Source organism: Bubalus bubalis, chromosome 14, assembly GCF_019923935.1.
Source record: "Bubalus bubalis isolate 160015118507 breed Murrah chromosome 14, NDDB_SH_1, whole genome shotgun sequence".
Classification (NCBI taxonomy): domain Eukaryota; kingdom Metazoa; phylum Chordata; class Mammalia; order Artiodactyla; family Bovidae; genus Bubalus; species Bubalus bubalis.
In genome coordinates this window covers 24,965,172-24,987,422 of record NC_059170.1, presented here as the reverse complement: position 1 = coordinate 24,987,422, position 22,251 = coordinate 24,965,172, and positions in this window count along the sequence as shown.

Here is a 22,251-nt window from a genome sequence, read left to right as displayed (position 1 = left end):
CAGTTTTAATACAGAGATGGGTCAACGTTGCTGAGCAGTGGACCCTCTTTGAGCATTCCAGTCATGAGAAACAGAGATTGGCTGGGTATTTCAACCTGCAGATGGGACCCCCAGTGTCCTTCGGGGAGGCATAGTAGCCAACAGCATGGATGCCAGAGTCCAACACTTCCATTGCTACCTGGACCATGTGGCCTAGTCAAGTCATAGTCTTTGTATGCTTCTTCAGTCTCCTCACCCCTTAGGTGAGGATAATTATAGTACTTACATCAGAGCATAGCCAGATCATACCTGGTAGCCCAAATAAACCCCCTTATGTTTTTATTTTTTATTGGAGTATAATTGCTTTACAATGTTGTGCTAGTTTCTACTCTACAACAATGTGAATCAGCTATATGGATACATATATTCCCTCCCTCTTAGCCCTCCCTCCCACCCTTCCCATCCCACCCCTCTAGGTCATCACAGAGCACCTAGCTGAGCTCCCTGTGCTTTACAGCAGCTTCCCACTAGCTATCTATTTTACACGTGGTAATGTAAATACATCAATGCTACTCTCCCAATCTGACCCGCCCTCCTTTTCTCCCCACTATGTCCACAAGTTGGCTTTCTACATCTGCATCTCTATTTCTGCCTGCAAATAGGTTCATCTGTACCACTTTTCTAGATTCCACACTGTATGTTTTTTTCGCAGGGACAGAAAGGCAAAGGCAAGACCCCTGATTTCTAGGAGTCTGTGTTCTCACTCCTTTCATCAAACTCCGCCCCCTTAAACCAAGCCCGGCACATAGTACGTGTACAGCAAACGATCGCTAAACAGACCAAGCTGGAGGACAAGTTCTATACAAGGAGGAGTGGAACTTCCCACGGCCATAGTGACAAGCACATGGTGCCGGTGATAAATACACCCAATCCATGCACCCAGCCCTACTAAATCCCTAACTGTGGAGCAACAGCAGTAGCGCCTCAGGTTTTTATTTAACTTTTTCCATATGCTTTCCTGTCTACTCTTCTACCCTCTCATTTCCTGGAATCAGACTCATGTTATCATGTGTGGAGTGAGTGGCTCATTTTTCACTCCATTCCCCTCGTTGCATCAGCTCCCTGGAGCACGGTCTGCCCGGGCTTATTCGAAGCTGCCGGGGAAGGCGTTTTTCTGAGCAGTGTTGTTTACTTTTCCAGAAGTCCCACAGTGCCTTCTCATAATTAAGACCATCAGCAACCACAGGAGTACCCACACTGAATCAAATAGGTGCACTAAATATCCCGAGTCGTTCCCAAAATCCAGAGTTCTGGCCGACCGGGCTCCTATTATCAGCCCGCAGAGCTCATTGTGAATATTAGTAAACAATTCTGGTGGGAGACGTGTCTTGACAGCTTTGATAAATGGCTGGAGTCATTTTCCATCTGGCCAGACGCATTCCAATCGCAAGCCGCTGAAAATACCCATTTCACACTTGACCTTTGCTAAGTGCCGAGGCACGAACCAACGTCCATTCCCGGGCTGGGTACCTAATTTTTATTAATAATATCTCCACTCTATCAATCATCGTTAACTAATGAGAACATTTGAAGAAATTAATTTAAGCCCGGGAAGAGGGAGCATGGCAGCCCACCATGCTTCCCTCCCCGCCTGATTCAGCATCATGGGCCACATCCCAAGCGCCCACGGTGACTCAGGTCCTCCTGACTTGACTTTCTCCAACAGAGGACAGTCTCTCCTTCACAGAGCCATGTCCTGGACTGGGGGGCTGTGCGAGCAACATTTCTTAATGGCTTTCCATCCCTGATCTCATTCAGCACTGGGGAAGCCATTGGTCCTGACACTGTGGGTGCCACGGCTGGTCCACAGATAAGGGTGAGCCGCCTGTCCAAGAATTCACCTGACAGCAAGGTCAGCCTTTTGCTCCCTGGGCTAAAGTCAGGCCTCCATATTTTGACCAAGGGTGGCGAGCAAAGAAGACATAAGAGACGCAGTTTTGATCCCTGGGTTGGGAAGAATCCCCTGGAGGAGGGCATGGCAACCCACGTCAGTATTCTTGCCTGGAGAAACTCATGAACAGAGGAGCCTGGTGGGCTATAGTCCATGGGGTCACACAGAATTGGACACAACTAAAGTGACTGAGCATGCATGCAGAGCATGGAAGGAAGAGAAAGAGGAAAAGGCTGAATCCCAGGCACAGGAACAGCTCTTTGGTACCCTTCCCACTGACCTGTTCCATCAACCCATCCTGTATTCAGGCCAACACTTGTCTTCCTGGTCCTCTGGCATTTCAGGAAAATGGTAGCCATGGACCAGTCCGTCGGGGACTCGTGTTTATTTCTTGTGTTTATTTCTATTCAGCAAATTATAACTTCCGGGTTCCAAGTTTCAAGATTCATGAGCATTTTGAATGCTGTGGGCATCTGTGAAAAATGCAACAAGCCACAAACAAGCAAGCTTGGATTCTCCATGAGCTGGCCTGTGGTGGTAAATGAAAATTTCACATGCTGGAGGGCACGTCATGTTTGCAAAATACCTGTATTTAAAGATGCGTGTCAAGCACTTCTGTGTTTAGAACATTTTTGCATACATTTTGGACACGCAAAACATAGCTGAGCAAATGTAACGCTTTGTTTTTTCCTTTCAGGTGAAAATTTCAGGTGTTGCTTCTGTTAAAATGAGTCTTCAGAGCCTCCGTTTGCAGAGAGAAAGAAAGAGAGAGAAATTAAATCACATTCAGTAGGCGTCCACATATAAAGTAGCTCATGTGAATTATTAATGATAGATTTTGGGGTGGGGGGAGCTTCTTGGACTTTTTTTTGTCGTACTTTTAACAATTGAATGCGATGCTCATCAAACATCTCCTTGTGAGATGTCACATTATTTAAATGAGAGCACATCTGACATTTCCAGAAGAGCATGCTAAATTCTGAAAAGAGAATGTTCTTCTCACTGATTTGATGGGCACCACTTGGGCTTTTCAAAATAAAGGTTTTGAGCACTTTAATTTTGGAGTGACTTGCCTTAGTTCAACACAGAGATTTAAAATACTCTCAACTACTTTAAAGAAGAACAGCGAAAAAGTTTTCTTCGAGATAAACAGAGGAACACTCCACAAGTGACATTTGAAAGGCACTGATGGTGGATAATAACTGCTCAAAATATACTTAGAAACGCTTGGCGTTTCATTGTTCTTTATGTATCTAATTATTCCAGGTATTGTCATGTCAAAAAAGTTTCATATGACACATTTTTTTTTTTTTTTAAGTCTAAGTCAGAGATGAAATCTAACTTTCCATGCAAATAGAGGCCTGGATGGGTAATCTCTGTGAGATGACCTTACTATCTCCATTTGCAGGCACTCACATTTTAACAAAAGGGGATTTACTTTTGCTAAATAAGTTTTTGCCCATGCTGCTCCTTCCCTTTCTACAAGTGCCTGGGACATTTACTGATACATAAAGTGTGTTAATCACTCAGTCATGTCTGACTCTTTGCGACCCCATGGATTGTGGCCCACCAGGCTCCTCTGTCCATGGAATTTTCCAGTCAAGGATACTGGAGTGGGTTGCCATTCCCTTCTCCAGGGGATCTTACAGACCCAGGGATTGAACCCCACTCTCCTGTATTGCAGGTAGATTCTTTACCATCTAAGCCACCAGGGAAGCCCATATTCACGCAATTCATGAGGCCAGACACCATGCTAACTGATGTGAAGGATGAGATGGGTATGGGATGGTGCATAGAGCAACAAGAAGAATCCAAAAATTTTCAGTCCATTGGTTTTTTTAAATCTGCTTACCTCACCCTCCATATCAGACTGTGATCAGTCCCTGGGAGCTATAAGGAGCTCTTCAGAACTCCAAAACCAGCTTCCTTTTTGTGAGTTAAACTTGGTCACATCCTTGAGCCACCTTTGTTTCTACCTCAGGGCCTTTGCACCTGCTCTTGTCTCTGCCTGGAGCATTCCTCCTGCCACTCGGGGCTCAGCCCTTCCCAGGACCCCCCAGCACACTGTCTCCTCATGTGTCTCTTTCCTTTACTTCCTTTACTACTACTTGACATTAGTGTCTTCAATTGTTACAGGTTAAATTTCAGAATCCCCAACTCAATCATGATGAGCTCCGTGCTGGACAAACACCTTGTCAGTCTTGGTCATGATTATGTCCCAGATCTGACCATGGTAAATACCCAGTGGCTGCTGTTGTCTGCATAAGTAAATTCAGCTTATGCTAACCAACTCCTTTGCTTGAGTTCTCCACTCCTGAGCATGCTGAGAGTATAATGTGGCTTCTGAAAGCCATGCAGGATGTAGATGCCAGGAGCTCAGTCCCGGCACAGCTCTGGTCTCATTGCAGGTCAGCATGTTGGGGTTCTTGTTCTAAACATCAGTCTCATGAGCCTGGTTAAGAGGAGCCCAGCTCTGAGTCATCTACTCCTGGGTTCCTCACAACACTGGGTTTAAGTATGGGAGCTTGGGACTTCCCTTGCAGCCTAGAGGTTAAGACTCCACATTTCTACTGCAGGGGGCATGGGTTGATCCCTTGTCGGAAAACTAAGATCCAGCATGCTGCATAGTGCTCCCCCGCCGACCCTGCCACCAAAAAAACTGATGGGAGCTTTGAGTCTTAACACTGGGCTAAGGGAAAATCAGCCAGAAGTAAATGTTCCCCTTAACATAACAGGAGGACAGCTCTGGGGGCCCTGCCCAGGCCCCAGATTCCTTGCCACTCTTATGTCTTGTGTGGACTTCCAAGCACATCAAGAAGGCTCCAGGTTTTATCCGTATTAAGTATTTTACCTCTCTAGTTTCCTGACTTTGTACAAGAATTCTTCTTTGAGTAAACAAAGTACCAAAAAACCCAAGCAAGTGTCTTGCTGGGAATAAATAACAACAGCACTAAATTAGACGATCGGTGGTAAGTTAGCAAAGGGATCAATACAGGCCTGCAAACTTGTTTCAAACTCCATCTCTGAAAAAGCAGTACCGTCATGAGTCACCATAGACATAAGAGCGAGATGCAGAAACACCTCTAAATTGGTGATTCATTTGTTTTTTAAACAATAATTTCCCTCATGTTCTGTGCATTTACATAACCACACCATGAAAACTCTTAGGAGTCAGGAAGGAGAGTCAACGTGGGTGGTGGGGGGGCTTAAGTTCATCTTTCATCATAAGATCATAAGACCATCTCTATCTGCTAAATGTCAGCTAAAATGCCCCAAACACATACTGCTTTACTGGGACCTTTCTCTGGTCATTATTAATTTATTTATTCATTAAACCTTTCATGGTAATTTGCCATCTGAAAAAGAGAGATGATGGCAAAAGGTTTGTGGCGCAAAGTCTACAATATAAGCCTGAACGAGCCATTTGAAAATGTTTAAAAGATTTTCAATGGTGAAAATATAAAAATTAAAGGGGAAAAAAAGGAAAGCTTTTGGTGCTAACTTATAATATGCCAACATATAAGAAATGCAATTACATATTCATCACTTGCAGTGAAATGGTTATTAAAACAGTATGGTATTCTAAAAATGATAGGGTTATTATAAAATAATAGGGAATTTATCTCACCTTCTTTTGCATTAAGATACAATAAAATTACACTCTGAAAACAAATTACGCTTCCTGTTATCTTCACAAAACAGCAAGGCCTGGGCCGTCCGCTAGAAACTTTCTTTGCCTTGCCGTGTCAAGGCATCAATTTCAAAAACAGACTTTCTTCCTTCCTTTGGTCATGACATTTGAGAACTGGAGAGAAACTTCTAGAAGGAGACTGAAACCCTTCTTAGACTGCAGAGGCCACTGTGGCTGTGTGTGGTTGCCTGACTCTGTGGGCTAGAGAGAGATGGAGTGAGGAATCCCATCTCGCCAAGACCCTTCCTTTCACCTGGATGCTGAGCTAAGCTGCCCCATGCATCACCTGAGGCCCACCTGAACCCCAGACTGTGGCCAGCTCTGCAGGCTGCTTGGGCATGGCTGGTGTTTGTGGGGGGAGGGGGATGGGGGGTTTCTGTGCAGCTTGTTCCTGAGATACAATGAGACACACTCTGTGCAAGGCATTATTCTGAAGCCGTTGCCAATGGAGAGAAGAAAAAGACAACTGAATGCAAAAAAAGATCAAATGTTCACAGTGGCCCTGTCCATTTCCTTTATGGAGTCAGGACAAGTGAAATCCATGTCATCCAAGTCCAGGTGGTCCCTGAAAACCCCTCCCTCCAGCCCTGGCTGGGAAAGGCATGTTCAACCATGCATGCAGTGGCTCCAGAAGGAGACCCAGGAAGGGAGACAGGTGTCAGGGAGGTTAGAAGCAGGGCATCCTTGCTGCCTGTGGTCATGCAAGCTGTCCCAGGGTCCTCATCTGGAAGAGCACAATGAGAATAGTCCCATTGCACGGGGCCTTGGGAAAAATCAGAGAGATAAGGCCTGGCAGCCCACAGCTGAATACACAGCTCTCCCCTCCCCAGTAACATTACTTGTCTTTACCTCTGTCTGCTATTCTCTTTCTGAACAGAAAAATCCAGGAGGTCCTGCAAAACCCCCAAGCATCACCCCGCTCTCACTCTTGCACTTCGCTGACACCTGCAAACCCTGTCAAGTCCTGACTGTCCGCAGAGGAGTCGGAGATGTCAACCCATAGGACCCCAGAGCGCCACCCACCACCCCTCCAGGAGTGCCAACCTGAGACTGTCTGATCATGTTTCCCAGGGAAGATACACTTATAATTTGTCTGGCTTCTTAATTTCTCCAAAGACAATGTGACAGACTGCTCTTCCCCTCTGTGTTGGCTTTGATGATATCTTCCTTTGTTTTTCCCTCTCGCCCACTCTTCCCTCGCTCAGCCCCCACTTCTGTATTCAATTGTCACTTCAGCATTAGCCCACTGTCTGCCTGGCAACCCACTATTATGCACTTATTTTATTACTTGGTTTCCTACCCTGATCTGGTGATTCATTTCTAACCTTTACCGACTGTAACATAACTCCTTTTCTTTACTTTCTTTCCTCCCCACCAGCCCCCTCCACCTTTAACTTTCAGATGTCAGTTTCAGGTAAAGCTTGCTGTCCTCATGTCCCCAGAAACTGGCCTTATCTGCAGCTCTAAGTTGACAGTCTTGTTTTTTTCACTTACAGCCATCAGTTTAATAGAATCAAGAGCTGTACTTAATGTTTTCAAGTCACTTTGAATAAGATCAGGAGACATAAACAGGAATCAAGAAAGAAAATAAGGTGATAAATTGATCCCATGGGCAGATACTGGACAAAAGTCCAGACACTCCTTTTTCTAACCTCACCTGGCTTGATTGTGTAACCAGAAGGTTACATAAACATAGGTCAATGGTCACAATTCTGATGACCCATGCATGATGTTTCTAAATAATTTTAGAATCGTATGGGACAGTTTAAGAAGAGTTAAGAATGTCTGGCTTTAAGGATATCCTGTGCAAAGGAAACCCAGCATATAAAACATTCAAAGTTATTTAACACAATAAGCCCTCTTCATGTCAGTGATAGCAGGGAGGTGTCAGGTGGAATTTTCTGGGGGTGATGCTTAGGAAGAAAGAAGACAGGAGGAGAATCTTGGAAATCACAGAACATTAAGAGTTGGAAAGGAACACATGGATCATTTTATCTAACTCCCTAAGGTTTAGATGAGGAAATTGAGGCCCTGGGAGTTTAACAGATTTGCCTGAAGCTTAGAGGCAGGTCTCTGAACTCCAAACCCTAAACTCTTTCCAGCAACTCAGCAACTGGAAGCATAACTTTTGTTAACAGAAATAACAATTATAAAAATCCTATTTCAAGTTTTAATGACCATAACCTCCTAATTCTCTCTCCCCCCATAACACATAATTCAGACACCCTAAAATAATTCATCCTTTAAAAGTACAGTGTACAGTTCAGTGGTTTTTAATATATTCACAGAAGTAAGCAGCCATCACCCCACTCACTTTTAAAACATTTCATAACCTCAAAGGGAAATGAGTCGCTCATTCCCAGCTACTCCTCATTACTGTCTCCTAAGCCCTTAGCAACCACCAATCCCTTTTCCATCTCTATAGATTTGCCTGTAAATGAAATTAAATTTTCTATAAATGGAATCATACAAAATGTGGCCTTTTGGAGCTTTCTTCACTTAGCATAATATTTTCAAGGTTTATCCGCATTGTAGCATATGTCAATACTTCATACCTTTTCGTGGCTGAATAGTATTCCATTGTGTGTTTATATCACCTTTTATTTACCCATACCTCTGTTGATGGACACTTGGGTTGTTTCCATTTTGGGGCTATAAAGACTGATGCTGAAACTGAAGCTCCAATACTTTGGCCACCTGATGGAAAAGACTAACTCATTGGAAAAGACCCTGATGCTGGGAAAGATTGAAGGCAAATGGAAAAGGGGGCGGCAGAGGATAAAATTGTTAGATAGCGTGGTCGACTCAATAGATAAGAATCTGAGCAAACTCCGGGACACAGTGGAGGACAGAGGAGCCTGGAGTGCTACAGTCCATGAGGTCACAAAGAATGGGACATCACTTAGCGACTGAACAACAACAGCAAATGGACAATGTTGCTGGCCTTGTATGAATTTACTTGGTAACTGTGGTGTCCCATCTTTCTCCTAAGCTTGCCCTGCATCAGGGCATATACCAAAGACCAAATATTCCTGGGCCAGCCCCACCCCTCCACAGCCAGCACTGCCTCTCCAGCCTTAAACTTCACATTATCTCTAAATGGCTTAGAGAGCCATTTCACGTGTTTTATGAAACACCCCTTGTGACATTTCTGCCTTCTTCCATGGCTCCCCTTCTGCCCTCTCTCTCTTAAAGATCTTTTCAGAATTCTGTCGTGCTAACCCATCCATTTTCATTTTGCAGATCTGAGAGATCCTGTGGACAGGATTTTATATGAAAACTTCCTGTTTTCTGCCTCTAGACCCCTTCTCTTCTTAAATCTGATCTTTATGGTTCTGAGAAGGGAGAAAAATGGAAGATAATTCCAAAACACTGAAACTGAATATCGAAGGAATTAACACAGTTTGTTAGAGACCAGCCCGAATCTGACCCATGTCTAGACAAGCAAGCTTTCCAGGACACCTCATGGCAATGATTCAAGTTCTAAGACAAAGAACAAGGAACTGGTATGGGTGAGCAGGAATTAAAATTTCCTGTTAAAAATATTCATTTACCTTTGAAAAATCCATAGTTAAAGCAAGATACACACAATTAAATTGGGTGCCCCAAATTAAATTATGTGAAGCAGTTATAAAAATGGTGTCATGACATGAACGTGATGTATTTCAGGAATATGGAACTGTTGCCCTGGTAAGTGCAGCAGAGGTGGAAATGAGCTAAGTAAACTTCATCAGTTCTGCACCTCTAACGGCAATCCTGACAGAGGCTGAGTTAAAGTTTACCTTTTAAGATCTTTTGAGAAAGCCTTTGCTAAGCAAATTAACCGTGTCAACAGGATTTCTGGTGACTGTTGAAGCTCCTTAAGAGTTCAAGCTGTTCCCTAACACATTAAGCAGAGCAGAGATTATGGATACACTTATGTACTGGTGGGTACTGCACAGGGACAAAAAATGCACAGGCAATCCAGATCTTACAAAATGAAGTTCCCCATCTTCTTCACCCATAGTTAACTAGCCCAGTTCTTGCTTGTTTTGAATGTGATACAATACCTTATTTCTTAAATTGGAAAATTATTTGCACTTTTACTAATTCTGCCAAGCCTTCTCTGACATTAGTCCCAATTACGATGGGGCAAGCTCTTCTAGATGGGGCTTCCCTGGTGGTTCAGTGGTAAAGAATCCACCTGCCAATACGGGAGACACAAGTTCTATCCCTGGTCCGGGAAGATTCCCCTAGAGAAGGAAACGGCAACCCACTCAGTATTCTTGCCTGGGAAATCCCATGGACAGAGGAGCCTGGTGGGCTACAGTCCTTGGGATTGCAAAGAGTCAGAGACGACTTAGCGACTCAGCAACAACAACAAAGTTATTCTGGCCATGATATAGAGATCTACAGACTACTGAGTTCTGCTGGTAAGGAGCATTTTGAAATTGGATAGTAATGCAGACAAATATAGGCATCAGGAATATAGAACCAAAAACTGAAGTTTAGACACGATAACCCTGTCTTTAAAAATCACTTTGTGGTAAATATCAAGCGGTCAGAGGAGGTACAATTGAGAACAAGGTTATCCTTAGAAAAGAGACAGAACAGGTAAAAGGGCCTGGAATCTCGGTCCACCTGCATGCAAGCACCACCTGGGGGACACATCATTGTTCTCGTTTTGCACAGGAACCTGTGGTCCAGCGAGGTTCATTCGCATCCCCTAGGATCACAATGCTAGAAGATGCCATGGGCAGCCACACTGGGGAAAAGATGAGCTCTCCAGAGAAGCGATTCTCTGCAGAGAAGTTTTGACTCCGAGGGGGGGAGGGGTGTCCTGGTCCAGGCTGGAGGGAGATTCCAAAAGCTGGAGTCAAGACAGAGACCCGAGCAGGAGAGTGTGGACGGAGGGCGTGAGGTGGAAGTTCTGGAGGGAGTGTCCCCGAGGGAGAGGCTGAGCCTCACTCCCTGATAAACTACCCGCCAGGTACTTGGTTCACTGTAGCCGTTCGGTATCTGTCATCAGACAAACGATAGCAGAGATTAGTCTGGAAAAGGGACGATCAAAGCACACTTTCAGTCAGGGAGGAGTCTGCACAGGTGTGGACACTGAAGTGTGTTACAGAGGACAGTGGACTTCTGGGTGAGGCTGTCCCCTAGACTAGAGCTCCTCCAGTGGGGTGAGTCTGTCCTCACCCTGGGGATATGTGTCAGTGTCCAAAACCCTGAGCATTCATTGGAAGGACTGAAGCTGAAGCTGAGACTCCAACACTTTGACCACCTGATGTGAAGTGCTGGAAAAGACCCTGATGCTGGGAAACATTGAGGGCAGAAGGAGAAGAGGGTGACAGAGGATGAGATGGTTAGATAGTATCATCGACTCAATGGACATGTGCTTGAGCAAATTCTGGGAGACAGTGAAGGACAGGGAAGCCTGGCAAGCTACAGTCCACCGGGTCACTAAGAGTTGGACACAACTTAGTGACTGAACAACAGTATCTTTGGTTGTCACAATGGGGTGGTGATACTAGCATCTGGGGGTAGAAACCAGAGATGCAACTCAGCCCTGGGTAATGGCACAAACAGCCCCACACAGAGAATCCCTCCACCTGTTCAGTTCAGTTCAGTCGCTCAGTCGTGTCCAACTCTTTGCGATCCCATGGACTGCAGCGTGCCAGGCTTCCCTGTCCATCACCAACTTCCAGAGCTTGTTCAAACCCATGTCCACTGGAAATACCAATAAATGATGGGTGGAGAAGCTCTGCCTGCTACAGTCGACCTCTTCACTCAGTTCTGTGCTCACCAGGCAACCTTCACCTCTTGCTTGTTCTGCTCAGTTGCTGGTGGTGACACCATAGCTACTATGGTTTCCGCCAGCCAAACTACTGATTCCTCATGACAGGGGCAGATTCTGTTCACCAGAGCCCATGCTATTTCCAGGCAGCACAATCACCGCTCCGTGTGTCCTTCAACGTAAGAAGATCTATGCAAGAAAATCTATGCAGTAATAATATTCTGCTCAGTAAATGCTACTGTGATCCCATTTAGCAGATGAAAAGACTGAATCTCAGAAAAATGAACCAGTTTATTTCAGGGGACAACTGCTGGAACAGGAAGCCACTCGTTGACCCTGAAGTCTGTACTCTTAAACCACTGCATTTAGCTGTCTCATTAAAACCATGCAATTGCTTCTTTTTTGGACCCAGCAGTTTACATAAGTATTTTCCTTTAATCTTCCCAGTCAACCTATGAGCAGAAGGCCGGACGGCTGTCTTACAAAGGCAGAAAATGAGTCTCAGAAAAGTTGCAGCTTGCTGGAGCTAACCAGTGGAGCTAGGACTCACCTGGTCTGTCTGTCCACCAGCCACAGTACTAATCACGGTAGCTGCGAGAAATGAGAAACCCTAGATGGTAGAGTTGGGGCCTATCTTTCTAGAAAGGGAGTGTTTTGCTGTAAATTAAGAAATTGGCACCAACTGATACATCAGTGCCTTCCTGACAGAATTAAGTTCCTAGACCTTCACGGCAGCAAATCAGACCCTGAGCCCAAGCAACAGCCTCAAGGGTGATCACCCCCTCACCCCGTCCCATCGGTCACCCTGTGCCATCAACCCATGACACAACCCGCACTCATTATAACGAAGCACAATGCCACACAAACAACTGTAAAAACAAATACCAATGCCACCTTATGAATATTAGCGTGTATAAGTTTGACATTTTTGCAGATAGCAACAGTGCAGAAAAACCTCCACTTGCAAAGTCAAGCTCCCATGAAAAATGCCCCAGCAATATCTTTAGGCATTATTATCTAGAATAAGCGTCAATAGCTATTACATTCTGAACATCTGCACTGATGATTCGGGCTCAGAAACGTTCCATCAGATGAAGATGAGCATTCTGATACTGCTAAGAACACAGACGTCCTTGAAATGTGTTCCCTTCATCAGTTCTGCTAGGTTAACTTCCATGGCTGGCCCTATTTGAACTCCACTCTCAAGCAGCCAAACTCTGCCCAGCACTGTCCCCTCATTAGTAAAAGAAGCAGAAAACTAATTGGTTTTTAAGCTGTTGATTCCCTGCATTCATCACTAAGACACCACAACCGGTTCCTGCCGGAGTGAAGGCCCGTTTGTGCCAAGGCAAAGACTCAGCGGTCTTTTGTCTCAGTTTATATGATGACCACTGGTAATTGGAAAATTACCTCTAAATTCATCTTTCAAAACACAACTAAAGTCTGAGCTAACCGTTGAAGGGTGCTTAGTCTATAACTTCCTGACAGGCTACTGGAAAAGAAGCCAGATGAAAGTCTCGGGAAGAAAGTGAACATATGGTGCTAAAGCAAACAGCGAGATGAAGGGTGTTGGTACATGTCCACTCCAGAGCCTAGCGCCTTCTTTCTCTGGAATGTTCCTTGACTTGGAGAGCCTGTTTGCAAGAGCTAAATGCTTGCACAGGTTGATGAGAAGACTGAGTTTCAGGAATCACAAATGCTTATGTCTGCTGTTGTCAAGGAAGGTCAAGACCATCAGCAGTTGGGACATGCCTGGTGGTTCAGTGGCTAAGGCTCTGAAGTCCCAAAGCAAGGGGCCCCTGTTCAAACTCTGGTCAGAGAACTGGATCCCACATGCTGTAACTAAAGCTCCTGTATACCATAACTAAGACTTGGCACAGCCAAATAAATTAATTAATTAAAATATATATATTTTTAATTTTATTTTATTTTTAAACCTGAAACACTGTATTAGTTTTGGGACCATCAGCAGTGCCTTGCTCTGTCTACCGCAGGAACTCAAGACTTAAAAGTGTATTATATCAACTATAATTCAATTTTTTTTTTAAGTAACAGATTTATAAAGTTTTTTTAAAGGACATCGACATTTGGATTCTTCAAGTTCACTCAGCGGATGAATGTCAGGTGCTGTTCACACCTCTGAGGGACAGAGGGGATCAAGGGAGCCCTTCCTTCCTGGAGCCACATTCTAAGGGGAAACAAACAATGATCAGGCAAACATATGAACAAGAATTCAGATGAAAGAGAGACTAACACACGGGGTGGTGATAGAAATCGTGTGTTGGGGAGGGGAGCATTCTAGACTATGGCTCTACCAGGGAAAGCACACTTTTGTTGAGCAGGGGTTGCCATGTTTACATGAGAGGGAGGAGACCCCCCCCTCCCCGCAAGATGGGCCTGCATTTAACATTTATGAGGAAAGCTGAGGCCAGGGAGTCTGTGGCCAAGAAACAGTGGGGAAGAGAGGGAGGTGGTGGGATGGCCCAGAGACCTCTGGCAGGTGCTGGACAGGGTGGGCATCGCCACCTCCTTCTAGATCAAGCTTTCAAGGTCAACAAACTGAAGACTAATCTCTTCATGCTCCAGCCCAGGCTGTTTAAAACAATAAAGACTAAATGGGTCCCAGGGAGCATCTCCATGAACGGTAACCTGATGAGAAAAATGTTTTGTCTGTAATAATGGATGTGTCTTTCATGGGAGAGAGAGAGAGATGAGCTGGGTCATGTTTATGATCTTTATGGCTGTAGGAAAATGATTCCCGCTCCTTAAGAAGTTCAGATGACAGCAGCAGCTTGCCTCCTTGCCACCCAGTCATCTCATCCATCGCCCTCGACAGAATGACACCTGTGTCATCTCTCTCCTGCAGTCAGAGGGGATACGGCAGGCATTCCCATCAGCAAAGATCATGGTTACCATTGTGTGGTTGAAAGCATGAATCTAAGCACCCAAGGGTACAAAGAGACATGAGAGCAGAGATAAGGAAAGGAGAGAACTTCGTAAAATAACTTGGGTGGCATCACTTCCTGAGGAAAGCCCACCAGTGGCTTTCTCTGGAACCCAAAGAGGGTTCGACTTCTGATCTGGGACCATCTGTGCTCCTGTAGGAGCTAGCCCTGCACTTCACCACCTCCCAGGAGCTCAGAGAGCAGGGAACGAGGGGTAGGGGCTTAGATGGGGCTGTATGGCCCAGGCAGACACAGAAGAAGCAGACGTGGAGTCCTGAGGGAATACTTCAGAGTTGGACTAGTGAAGAGACAGGCAAGTGAGAAAACCTGCAGGATGCAAGTGTGTGTGTATGTGTGTGTATGTGTGTACGGCTGGACTCCCAGGCCTTTGACCTCAGACAAGCCATCCTTGTCCCCATTCCACCAGGAGGAAATGGGGGACGCCTGCACCAGCATCGATGTGGTGAACCTGTCAGCACTATACAAAGTTTAATTATCATGACTCCAGAGCTGTCATTTGACAAAAACAATGACTTTATAAGTTCATAAAGCGCTTATGAGTACTCTTGGAATGATCCATGGTGCCAACCATCCAGTCCCCTCCTTCTGTGACTAAGTAATGGGAAGTGATGGGAAATATCCCATTTGGCTTGGGGCCAAACTGGCCCCTGCATCCTTTTGTTTGATTGACAAGAGGACTAAAACTTCTTTCAATTAGTTGCCACGGTTTGAAACTCAGAGGAGTTTACTTGTATGCTCAGGCCCTGACTTGTCTAGAAAAATAAGGCTCGAGGCATTGCCTCTCTGTGGCTGTGGCTGAGTGGGGCTGGGAGCACGGGACCCCTCAGAAGAGGACATCCCCCTGCTTCTGGCAGCCAGAGTCACCCATGGGCCTGGTCCCTAGAGGCCATGGCTTTGCTGCTTTGTCCTAGATTTTAAAACATATTCTTTATCCTTGGACAACAAGGAGATCAAATCAGTCAATCCTAAAGGAAATCAACCCTGAATATTTATTGGAAGGACTGAAGCTAAAGCTCCAATACTTTGGCCACCTGATACAAAGAGCCAACTTATTGGAAAAGATCCTGATGCTGGGAAAGATTGAGGGCAGGTGAAGGGGACAACAGAGGATGAGATGGTTGAATGGCATCATCAACTCAATGGACATGAGTTTGAGCAAACTCCGAGAGATAGTGAAGGACAAGGAAGCCTGGCATGCTGTAGTCCATGGGGTTGCAAAGAGTCGGACATGATTGAGCAACTGAACAACAACAATTCTTTATCCACAATGTCAGCACTCTGGGGTGCTATATGGAAACAATTGCTGTCACAGGGCATGGCGTAGGTTTCCAAGGGTGTGAAGGAAATGACTCTGGTAAAACAGTCCCCAGTGCTTCCACCTCCACGAGGCTCTCTTCCCATCTCCACAGATACCCTGGCACTCTGGGACCTAGCTCACAAGGCTTAGCTCCCAGATGCTATCTCCACCCCCTCGTCAGAAGCTGTCTACATGTGGACTTTGTGGGTGAGAGGACTTTGGAGTGTGAGCTATTTAGCACTGAAGTCAGAGTCATTCTGTCACATCAGCGTAGTTCCAGCTGTGTTGCAAAGACCAACATGGCCCTCAATGTCAAGATAAGACAGGTGCGACATGGGAGTGTGTGAGTTCTGTTGCACACACACAGACACACTCCCATGCAAGTCGTATGGAAAAATACAATATCCTTCCCAAGATTTCTGTCAATTTGCAAGGGGTTTAAATCCTTATGGTTACAGGGATGGGATGGGAAGAGGGGGTGTGGCCATGGAGGGGGTCCTTCAAGGGATCCCGGGGGTGATGGTACTTGGTATCTTGATGGTGGTGGTGCCTGCACAAATCTACATGTGTGAAAGAACTACACACACACACACACAGAGGAGTGCAGGTAAAACCGAGAATTTAGGTAAACTCTGTGGACTGTACCCATGTCTGTTTCCTGGTTTTGATATTGCTCTGCAGGTACATAAGATGTAACCACTACAGAGGACTTGGCAAAGGGTATGTGCCCCTCCCCTTCCACCCATTGCCGTACACTCTTTTTTGGCAACTTCCTGTCAATCCCTCATAGCTTAGTCGGTAAAGAATCTGCCTGCAATGCAGGAGACCTGGGTTCGATTCCTGGGTTGGGAAGATCCCCTGGAGAAGGAAATGGCTACCCACTCCAGTATTCTTGCCTGGAGAATCCCATGGATAGAGGAGCCTGGTAGGCTATAGTCCATGGGGTCACAAGAGTCGGATACAACTTAGTGACTAAACCAATCAACCTGTCAATCTAGAATGATTTTCAAAGCAGAAAGTTTAAAAACAAAACCAACACTCTCATGGTGGCCTCTGAGTCCAAACCCCAGTTCTGGGTTAAATTTATGTGTGGACCTTTCCCGCAACCCATACTGCCCTGCACTGCACACCTGAAGACGTTGAAGCCAGCCCTTCCTACACATATACAAACATCCCATATGCACACACATCACCCCCAAACTGAGGATTCCGTGTGTGCAGCAGAGATCACTGACAGCTGGAAGGAGAGACACACAACCTGCAGCTTAATAGAATAATCTCAGCTTAGGAGATAACCTCAGCCTTCCCTGTGGCTCAGATGGTAAAGAACCTGCCTGCAATGCAGAAGACCCGGGTTCGATCCCAGGGTTAGGAAGAGCCCCTGGAGAAGGAAATGGCTACCCAGTCCAGTACTCTTGCCTAGAGAATTCCATGGATAGAGGAGCCTGACAGGCTACAGTCCATGGGGTCACAAAGAGTCAGACACAACTGAGCGTCTAACACTTTCACTTCTAGGCAATACCTCAGCCATTTCACAGCACAGTTGACCCCCTGGACAACACTGGCTGGAACTACACAATAGGTCCCCTAACAATGGGTGTTTTCAGTAGTAAATATGGCAAGGTTTGTCAGTTTGGGGGTGATGTGTGTGCTATGGGATGTTTGTGTATGTGTAGGAAAGGCTGGCTTCCACGTCTTCAGGTGTACAGTGCAGGGCAGTGTGGGTTGGCGGAACGGTCCACACATAAATTTAACCCAGAACTGAGGTTTGGACACAGAGGCCACCATGAGAGTGTTGGTTTTGTTTTTAAACTTTCTGCTTGGATTGTTGGATGTGAATTCTGTTGGATTCCTGGATGTGAATGTAGGGGACCCCTGATGGGTGGGGAGAACTGCACGTTATATGAGGGCTTTTGACTCTATGGAGGGTCAGTGCCCCAATCCCTGTGCTGCTCAAGTGTCCACAGTATTGTCTGGTCATCCCTCTCCCCCATTCTCTCTACTCTTTTTCCTGCTGCCCTCCTCCTTCGACATCAGACAAGGAAAGGCAAACGCGATAGAAGTGAATTCCCCAAGTCTAACGTGAGTAGTTTCCTTATCTTACCTAGGGTGTTGGCTGGGAAACTCTCCTACCCTCAGGCAATTTATCGAGGTGATTATCCATGTAGGACAGTCCTGCTCTCCAGAGATATGAGTCAAGCTGCTTTAGACAATGGCTCTCCCCTTGGGTGGCTGCCAGAGGGGCTCCTGGCCTGCCCCAAGCAGCCTCTGGGAGACCTGGTTGATCTGCCAGCCTCCCACTGGCTCATCTGGGCTTCTAGTTTGCTTTCCAAGCCCCTTCCTTTCTTCTTTCTTGCCTCCCTTCCTTCCTTCCATCTATCCATTCACAAATATTTGGCTGAAATACAACCATGAGGACGCCTAAACTAAAGAGAAGCCCATTGGCTCTGCATCTCAGGAGGCAAGCCCTACACACAGAGACTCTGAGTCCCTGTCAGCCACAATGCAGCCGTTGTTCCAAAGGAAAATGATCCCTTCCCCTTTCCAGAGTCATGATTCTGAATTTTAATTCTGTAGAATATATATTTTGGAACACGTCTTGATGAAAACCCAGAAGGACTTTGGGGAGAAGACAGAAACCATGAAAAGACTCTCAGCTTCCATCTGGGGATTCTGTTTCCTGTTGCTGTTTTATGGTAGGTAGCCTTTCTAAACCCTTCAGATTGAGAAGTTAAAGAAGTATTAGACACGTGTTATGTTACAAGGTTATAGACAGCTAACCTTAAAAGGTAAATGGAACCCACTACATATTTATTCTGAATACTTGACTCTTGAAACCAGGCAAATTTATTGCATAAAGTGATTGCACAACTATTCATTCAGGTCCATTCATTCAACAGACATTTGTTGAGTGCCTTGCACGTGGCAGGCCTGACCCAGTACCGGGAAGAAACAAACATCAGATTAAAAAGCACACACACACAGGAGGGACCTTGGCCCTCGGGGAGCATGCATTTTAGTGATATTTGTTGTGAGCACACCATGAGCCTTCAGGTTTTAGAGGAGATGCCAGCCACTCTGGAATGCTGGGGAACGTGGAGCTGACAACAGACGGGGGGTTCAGTTTTAAACAGGGAGGTCAGAGAAGGATCAGAAGAACTGAGATCAAATTTTACGGGAGGCAAAACTTTTCCTTTGTCTTCAAAGGATCTCCAGCTGCGCCTGAGAATTAAATGATCTAAGACAGATTACCAGGCTTCCCAGGTGGTTCAGTGGTAAAGAAACCATCTGCCAATGCAGGAGATGCAGATTCGATCCTTGGATTGGGAAGATTCTCTGGAGAAGGAAATGGCAACCCACTCCAGTACTCTTGCCTAGAGAATCCCATGGACAGAGGATCCTGGTGGGCTACAGTCCATGGAGTCGCAGAGTCAGACACGACTTAGCAACTGAGCACTCACCCAAGACAGGTTAACAGGAGTAACCCAGATTATTGCATGGACTTGGGTACCCCCAAGGGAACAAAGGCCCAGTGAAGGGACCAGGTCTGGGTGTTTATCCACCAAATTGAGCAAAGACAGGCAACTATGGAAAAGTTGGGGGGACTCCCCAGGAAAACCTGGGGAGACTAAAGGAAGATAGGAAGTATTTGAACAAGTCTGCTTGTTCAGATTTCTTTCTGCCTCCACGCCCCATCTCTGTGACAAGACTGTTTCTCTCCTCCTAGTATCAGGAAAGCAGCAGGTGGGGGTTTCATCTCCTGCTTTCAGGAAGAAAGAAAAGGGAAGGGAGTTAGGGGCTCCTGCTTGCATCTGATCTTTTCCACATGCCTTTAGCTCAAAATAATCCTTATGCCAAAGTGAGGTCTTTGGGGTGGCACATTCTGCCATCTTTCAAACTCCAAAGTCCTCAAGGGACACCCTGTTTAGGGTGCGAGGGACAATAAGGGGCTGTGTGGCAGAAGCAGGTGGGAGAGAGGTGGTCACTTGACATCTGGGGATGGATGGGAGACACCAACTCTCATGGCATCTGGGAGGCTCTGTGTGGGGCAGGATGGTGTTTCGAGCAGAGGTGAGATTCTAGTCACCTGGGCTGGGTGGGAGCAGGGGAGGGTCGGAGGGGTGGTCAGAGCACTGGGAACTGAGCAGGGACCCATAGGTGTGGTTACCATTGACCTTGACAAGAGCAAGAATGTAGTAGCTTCTGCAAAGACCAGGACATCCCAAGCTGTCCTCAGGACCAGGCAATGCTGGACCTTACTCATCTTAGGTTTTAGAGTAGGATTACCATGGAGAATATCAGTGAGATAGGAAAGGATAGGGAAGTCTAGTGTTCTGCACTTCATGGGGTCACAAAGAGTCGGACACGACTTAGCAACTGAACAACAACAACCATGTTGCTGAATTTAGACCTTTTTTTAACGCTGAACCTACAGGAGAAATATAAAAATGTAAAATAATACCTCTTTATCTGTTCTGTGCCAAAAGATTTAGGGATGTCATTTTGTTTTTAAGGCAGATTTAATTTTAGAACTAGCAAAAGAAATCTAAAAAGTGAAGCTTAAAAGACTTGCAGAATTCCAACGACATCAACTCATTTTATTATAAATAATAATCGTTGCACAAATCAGTGAAAAATATTAATACCTGACATTTATTTTGTATTTACTATATCCCCAGCACTGTTATTTTTTAGCACTTGGCATGGATTATTTCATTTATTCCCCATAATAATAAAATTAAGAAGGCACTATTTTTAGGCTCAAGTTAGAGATGGAAAAATAGAAGCTCAGAGAGGGTGAGTAAACAGTTGAAGGCCACACAGCAGAGAAGCAGGGTACCACTTTTACTGCTACTTTATGCTTCCTCTGGATGTTGAATAGCCGTGAGACACTTCCTTGGGACGTAGAGACAAATGGAACAGTCCATAAACCCTCAGCATTTATTTCAGACTTTTGATCCTACAGAATTTTTTTCCAACAACAAAAAAGTAAACCACCTTTTCTTCTGCATTAGTTTCTTGTACTATTTTTAAAAATTATGTACAGAAAAAGATCCTTTCCATTGACCTCTTCACCTCTTCAGCAGACCAGCCCGTAAGTTAACTACCAATCATGGGCTGCACTTTCCAGATTTTTACCCCAAACTATGCTTGTTATCACAATCCATTTAATCAGACAATGTAATCAAGCATTAATTATTTATTTATCTACTTATTTCCCCAGTGTTTCTTCATGTAGAAGCAGGACAAAGTAGAGGTCATAATGATAAAGTTCTGGGCAGTTTCAGAACACTTCCTGAACTTCTGCTTAATAGTAAAATTGGGTTTCCCTAGTGGTGCAGCTGGTAAAGAATCTGCCTGCAATGCGGGAGACCTGGGTTTGATCCCTGGGTTGGGAAGATCCCCTCGAGAATGGAACAGATACCCACTCCAGTATTCTGGCCTGAAAAATTCCATGGACTGTATAGTCCATTGGGATCGCCAAGAATTGGATATGACTGAACAACTTTCACTTCATTCCCATGCTTGTACCCTGCCACTTCGTTCTCACAAACATCCCACACAATTTTAAGAATTCTCTCCCACACCTTCTCTGTCCCCAGACTCTTCCTCCATCCACCAGCAATGCTGAATGGCTCATTATATAAAAGTACATTTGCTCTGCGTTCATACCAAAGGTCAAAGTATAAAGACCCGTATAACAACAACAGTGTTTGCCAAACAGGTTAACTGGCATGTTTGAAAACGGACACTCCTTGGCAACCCATTGGTTGAAGCCAGAATAACAGCAATCACATCTCGGGCAAAAGAGTAAGGCTGTTTAGGTACTCTTTTGGGATGAGTTATCTTTATGACGTGCAGAGGAGCCAATCTAGTCCTTGTAAAAGTGGATTAAAAAATAATTTACTACCAGTTGCCAGTCAGGCTTCAGTGCAACAGAAGTAAATAAATACAGAAACAACCAACTATGCAGAAGAAAACCTTGGTATCTGCTCTCCAATTCTTAATATTTAACAAAGTAAAAGTTAACTTTCACTCTCCTTTTTCTTAGAATTGAGTTGATTATAGTAATACCTGCAGTTGAGGATCTTAGCACCAGGGCTACCTCCTAACCTATTATGTGTTAAATTCTCTTTACCTTAGAGCAGGCCCACCATCCATTCAGGCAAATGGGCCATGGATGTTGAGTCTGGAAATTCTGGGATCAGATCTGCTTTTGAAAGGTTCTTAGCACCCCCATCTCCCCACAATGGAGCTATCTGAGTTTATTATCAACACCTACTGCAGGAGTGAACAGTTGTTGAAAACAGTAAAAAGTTCTAGGAAGGCGTCTTAAAATGAAGGGTTTCAGAGATGTCTTTCCATTGTTCAGGTGATTATCCCTACAGGGTGAGAGTAGAAAACCACCCTGACATTTACTTATGTGAGACTCAGGATATAAAAATCACACTCACCCTTCATGGATGCTGGAGAAGCCAGAAAAATGAATGGTGAAGCGTTACAGGCGCCAACATCCAGCGATTCCACAAAGAGCTGTGGAGGGTCCCCTCTGTCCCAGATACACTGGATACACAACCACTGACAAAGACT